Consider the following 6622-nt stretch of genomic DNA (forward strand, 5'->3'; position numbering starts at 1 on the left):
CCTCCAGTATAAATACCTCCACTCCAAGCTTTTTCCTGGGAGTGAAAATGCATGTTTGAAGCAAGCATATATTGCTAGTAGGTTTAGTATAAATTCGTGTATATTCGTATTCAAACAGTTAGTTAGAATAATAATGCACATCCAAAAAGGTTGGATTAGGTCTGCTCCATGAGCATCTATTTTAGCCACTACCAGAGCTGCCAACTCTCATGCATTGGCGGTGAGACACGCATTTGACTCTTTTCTCATGCTCTCATGGCACACCTTTTATATCACACGCATTGAAAAGTACTGATTTTATTTGTCTAATTAGTCCATTGTATAGTCAGCGCGTTCACTTTTCAACTGTGCTCCAAATCGTTTTGAAATCGTAGCATCTGCGCCTGCAATTTAACATCACGAGCGGAACCTCTATCGTTGTCTTGTTTTGTCACAGCACTGTGAACCGTGGCAAATTGAAGCATATGATTGGTCTAGTTATGTAAGGCATCAAGGGGATTGGATGCATGTTTTAAAGAAACGCCCCTCAAGATTAGAGTGGAGCTGAATAGAGAGAGAGAACGTTATCCGCTGAGTTGATAAAACTGTAAAAAGAGAGCACCACCGTAGCGCTGTTTTATGTACAAAGTTGTCAACAAAATTAGGTTGCTGTTACTCCCGTCCTTATTGCAGAATGCAGCCTTTAGACAGCATGTACTAAAATCGATGTAATCCACGTTTGCATTAGTCCCCTCATTTGGTGATTGGCATTTAGGCTGTGACAACGAACAGGTAGCAGACAGACCCACACAGTTTTAGCAGGAAGTGTGCTAGGGTGACCTGATTTGTAACTATAAAAAATAATTTTGTCAAAAAGATTGCCAACCTAATAGTGTAGAGTGCAGATTTATGTCGTCTTCAGGAGATTTTATTATCTATCTCATTCTTAACAATTTGATAAAATATAGGGTAATTACTGTGGTTGTCAGCAAGACAACTGTTATTCCCCACACTTATTTTATTATTCTGCTTCTTCCCAATTTTGCCAGTGTAATCAAATATTTGAAATCTGATAGGCCTACTTGTGTCTTTGAAAATGAATTATATGAGGCTATGTATTTTTTCAGCCAATCATGGACAGTTTTGAATAAGTCATACAAATAAGCATTGGATTTTAAATGCTCTAGGAATCAAATATAATTTTTGACATTTTAGTATCGTGCGCATGCTAGGCAGAGATGGTAGGGGGACTCACAACTCATAAAGTATCATATCAAATTAGTTTATGCCTACTAGTTGAAGATCCAAAATTGTCTATGTAGAGTAAGATGATGCCAAGGATATTCAACTAGTAGGTATAAACCACCTGAATATTGATATTCATTCGATTTTTCTTGAAGGTTGGGTGATTTTGAGAAATTAATTGTTATAACAAGAACATTTTCAAACATATAGCGCTTGGAAAATATACAGGGTCAGGGGTGGCCAACCTCCTTGGAGAGCAAACAGGATTTTCTTCCAGACCAATTTTAAAGAGATAGTTCACCCAAATTACAAAATACACAATGTTTGTGTCCTCACCTTGAAAGCAGTCTATGGACAAGGAGACTGCAATCTATAATTTGGTTACCCACTGCCATGAACCATTACTATTAACATTTCCTGTGGAGAGCCTTGGTGTAGTGGTACTTGTCTTTGGCACATGTCACATACAACTTTCCACCTGAGAACAGGGATCAATCCCTACTTCAAGTCAAATCAAATCAAATTTATTTGCCACATGCGCCGAATAAAACAGGTGTAGACATTATTGTGAAATATTTACTTACAGCCCTTAACCAACAATGCATTTCTTTCTTAATAAAAAAGTAAAATAAAACAACAACAACAAAAAAGTGTTGAGAAAAAAAGAGCAGAAGTAAAATAAAATATCAGTAGGGAGGCTATATACAGGGGGGTACCGGTGCAGAGTCAATGGGGGCACCGGCTAGTTAGGTAGTTGAGTAAATTAAGAAAAAAGTATTTGATCTCCTGCTGATTTTGTACGTTTGCCACTGAAAAGAAAGAAGTCTATATTAATGGTAGGTTTATTGAACAGTGAGAGACAGAAAAAAAACAAAATCCAGAAAAAGCAAAAATTTATAATGATTTGCATTAAAAATGATCTGCAAGATTAGTATTGATGGCAAAACCTTGTGGATAAGAGGTCAGACGTTGGTTGGCAAGGGCACACATCTCAGGAGGGATTTTGTCCCACTCCTCTTTGCAGATTTTCTCCAAGTCATTAAGGTTTCGAGCCTGACGTTTGGCAACTCGAACCTTCAGCTCCCTACACAGATTTTCTATGGGATTAAGGTCTGGAGACTGGCTTGGCCACTCCAGGACCTTAATATGCTTCTTCTTGAGCCACTCCTTTGGAGCCTTGGCTGTGTGTTTTGGGTCATTGTCATGCTGGAATACCCATCCACAACCCATTTTCAATGCCCTGGCTGAGGGAAGTAGGTTCTCACCCAAGATTTGACGGTACATGGCCCTGTCCATCGTCCCTTTGATGCGGTGAAGTTGTCCTGTCCCCTTAGCAGAAAAACACCCCCAAAGCATAATGTTTCCACCTCCATGTTTGACGGTGGGGATGGTGTTCTTGGGGTCATAGGCAGCATTCCTCCTCCTCCAAACACGGCGAGTTGAGTTGATGCCAAAGAGCTCAATTTTGGTCTCATCTGACCACAACACTTTCACCCAGTTCTCCTCTGAATCATTCAGATGTTCATTGCAAACTTCAGACGGGCCTGTATATGTGCTTTCTTGAGCAGGGGGACCTTGCGGGTGCTGCAGGATTTCAGTCCTTCACGGCGTAGTGTGTTACCAATTGTTTTCTTGGTGACTATGGTCCCAGCTGCCTTGAGATCATTGACAAGATCCTCCCGTGTAGTTCTGGGCTGATTCCTCACCGTTCTCATGATCATTGCAACTCCACGAGGTGAGATCTTGCATGGAGCCCCAGGCCGAGGGAGATTGACAGATCTTTTGTGTTTCTTCCATTTGTGAATAATCGCACCAAATGTTGTCACCTTCTCACCAAGCTGCTTGGCGATGTCTTGTAGCCCATTCCAGCCTTGTGTAGGTCTACAATCTTGTCCCTGACATCCTTGGAGAGCTCTTTGGTCTTGGCCATGGTGGAGAGTTTGGAATCTGATTGATTGATTGCTTCTGTGGACAGGTGTCTTTTATACAGGTAACAAACTGAGATTAGGAGCACTCCCTAAAGAGTGTGCTCATAATCTCAACTCGTTACCTGTATAAAAGACACCTGGGAGCCAGAAATCTTTCTGATTGAGAGGGGGTCAAATACTTATTTCCCTCATTAAAATGCAAATCAATTTATGACATTTTTGACATGCGTTTTTCTGGATTTTTGTTGTTGTTATTCTGTCTCTCACTGTTCAAATAAACCTACCATTAAAATTATAGACTGATCATTTCTTTGTCAGTGGGCAAACATACAAAATCAGCAGGGTATCAAATACTTTTTTCCCTCACTGTACATGTGGGTAGAGTTACTTCCAACCTTCCCACTGTTTCTAGCATTTGCATGTCTCCCTATCTCATTTCATTATTGTATGAATAAAGTGTCAAACGACTTAAAAAAGATGTTAACAAAAATATTAGCATACTTTCAATTTCAAAGTAACATAGTCGTTCAACTTTGAGTGTTCATTTAATGTTCAATGCCTCCTGAATACACCTGACCTGTGTTATTATTATTATTTTACCCTGGTCATATGTTTAAATTAAATTATGTAAAGAAAATACGTGACTTATCTCTTTATCACATTAATATGATGTGTAGTGTTTGGAGATTTTATGAACTCAATATAAACTTCCTACTGTGCCCACTAGATGGCTGTAATGCGATGCACTGTATCTAAACCGGTTCGTAATACCATAGAAGAAGAAAACGCTAGCTAACAATCCTGGAAGTGGACATAAATTGTTTTGTTTGGCTTGGCAACCTGAACTACACAGCCAGTTGAATAATACAGTAAATGTGATAGGAAAGCATCCAACAGGAAAGTGTGATTGTTGTCAGGAAACAGAGACCGTGGAGCATGTATTGCTACAGTGTGGGCAGTATCAGAGGGAAAGAGAGAGGATGAGATCTAGTATGAGGGAGAAGGGGATACAGGAAATTAGTTTAAATAGTATATTTTTACAATTAAGTCATTTAGCAGACGCTCTTATCCAGAGCGACTTACAGTTAGTGAGTGCATACATTTTTCATACTGGCCCCCGTGGGAAACGAACCCACAGCAATGGCGTTGCAAGCGCCATTCTCTACCAACTGAGCTACATATATTGAATGGAACGTCATTAGATATAGTGTAAAATATTTTTTTAAATATTTTTTAAGAGCAACGGGGCTGGCAGGTAGGATTTAGTTTCTCCTTGTCTCTGGCCCACACTCCAGTACAGTTAGTGGCAGTAATGCACCATAACGTTGGATGCCAACCGCCGATAAACCCCACTGAAGAAGAAGAAGAAGCAGAAGAAGGCAGCAACCTGAACCTGTCAATTGAGGTAATGGTATGGTTATAAATCATTTTCGTGACGTTTTCGTGTAGATAACATCACGTACCTATATGAGATTGATGGATAAATATGTTTTTAATCATCAGTGACATAAATCGTGTGTGTGCAGGAATGGCTGTTCTTGTGATGCAAAGTTAGCTAGTAGTAGCTAACTAAGCTCATTAGCTACAGTAACTAGCCATATTATCGTGCCGTAATCTTTTGTCAGATGTCAACTATAATTATTCATGCTTTTATTTCAGCTGGACCTAACAAGACATAATGCCTGAAGTCAAGTCGATGTTCAGAGAAGTGTTGCCTAAACAAGGTGAGTAACGACCATTATCAATAAAGACTGTGTGGGCGGCAGGTAGCTTAGTGGTTAAGAGCGTTGTGCCAGTAACCGAAAGGTCGCTGGTTGTAATCCCCAAGCCGACTAGGTGAAAAATCTGTCGATGTGCCCTTGAGCAAGGCACTTAACCCTAATTGCTCCTGTAAATCGCTCTGGATAAGAGCGTCTGCTAAATGACTTAAATGTAAATGGTATAAATGAGCAATTTCGTCTATCTATCATGCAACCCAATACAGACATCCCTTCACTGCACTGCTGCAGTAACGTTAGGTGCTCTAAAATACTGTAAACAAATTCCTTTCAGTAGAAGGAACATTTCGAAACACTGCCAAGTGTGTGCCAACTGCCAACCGATGTTCTGTTCCTTCAGGTTTTTACTCCTACAGAAAATACCTCTCTGCCATCTACTGTTGAAACCGGTCACTGACCCCAAAAAGATCCACCTACACATAGCCCACCAGCTTTTTTCTCTTTACCTGAAAACGTAGCTACAGTATGTTCAGTGGAAAACTACACAATAGAGTATACCATGTTGATATAGTGTGATGAATTATGCAGATTTTATTGATCATAGTAATGAGTCTATTCTATAAAGACAGTCTTGTAAAGTGTAAGAGTTGGTTAATTCCTATTATTGTGGCACACAGGAAACCTGGGTTCCTGTCTGTGTTATCATTTATTTTCTTTATCCATTCTGATAACTAGACGACAAGCCTGTAATTTCTCACTCTTGGTTTTGCTACCATTCAAAGGGCAGTTGTCCATGGAGGACGTCCCCACCATGGTGCTGTGTAAGCCCAAGCTGCTGCCTCTGAAATCAGTCACCCTGGAGAAACTGGAGAAGATGCAACTGGAGGCCCAGGAGGCCATCAAGCAACAGGATCTGGCACTGAAAGCGCAGCAGTAGCCACAGTAGACACGCAATGGCAGCTCAAGGAGTAGTAGGGTCAGTAGACACAAAATGGACGATAGCCGGAGTAGTTTATTATCAAGCAACAGGAACTGGCACTGAATGAGCAGCAGGAGCCACAGTAGACACACAATGGAGGACTCTAGCTACACCAGTAGACACAAAATGAACGATAGCCAGAAGTTTCAAGATGGATACGATGGAGGGCAGAGGTTCACACTAGTCACAACTAGGGCTGTTGCGGTGACCGTATTACCGCCACACCGGCGGTCATGAAGGCAGTCAAATTCCACATGACTGTTTAGTCATGGTAAATAGGCTTTTCCAAGCTCTGATGCTGCTGCTGGTCATTAGTAGCCTACCAAACTTTTTTTCCTGCTGTCCCTGTTTCGATACATGTGCATGATAATGGTCCATTCTAAATCAAAACAAATGTCACACATATATTATTTAGTATATGTAAAGACAAGATTAAATCAAGAATAGTCTGATGGGTGACAATATTAGCCTATCACTTGTGAATTATACACTGCTCAAAAAAATAAAGGGATGTAACTCCAAGTCAATCACACTTCTGTGAAATCAAACTGTCCACTTAGGAAGCAACACTGATTGACAATACATTTCACATGCTGTTGTGCAAATGGAATAGACAACAGGTGGAAATTATAGGCAATTAGCAAGACACCCCCAATAAAGAAGTGGTTCTGCAGGTTGTGACCACAGACCACTTCTCAGTTCCCATGCTTCCTGGTTGATGTTTTGGTCACTTTTGAATGCTGGCAGTGCTTTCACTCTAGTGGTAGCATGAG

General features: G+C 40.5%; 1 long non-coding RNA gene across 1 annotated transcript; it reads left to right on the forward strand.

The window, feature by feature from the left end:
* Window positions 1–4511: 4511 nt before the first annotated feature.
* Window positions 4512–5744, forward strand: LOC121554087. Its single transcript, XR_005997626.1, has 3 exons — window positions 4512–4557; window positions 4812–4876; window positions 5658–5744. It is a non-coding gene; the product is annotated as an uncharacterized LOC121554087 (long non-coding RNA).
* Window positions 5745–6622: the final 878 nt, after the last annotated feature.

The sequence above is a fragment of the Coregonus clupeaformis genome, chromosome 38, assembly GCF_020615455.1.
Source record: "Coregonus clupeaformis isolate EN_2021a chromosome 38, ASM2061545v1, whole genome shotgun sequence".
Classification (NCBI taxonomy): Eukaryota; Metazoa; Chordata; class Actinopteri; order Salmoniformes; family Salmonidae; genus Coregonus; species Coregonus clupeaformis.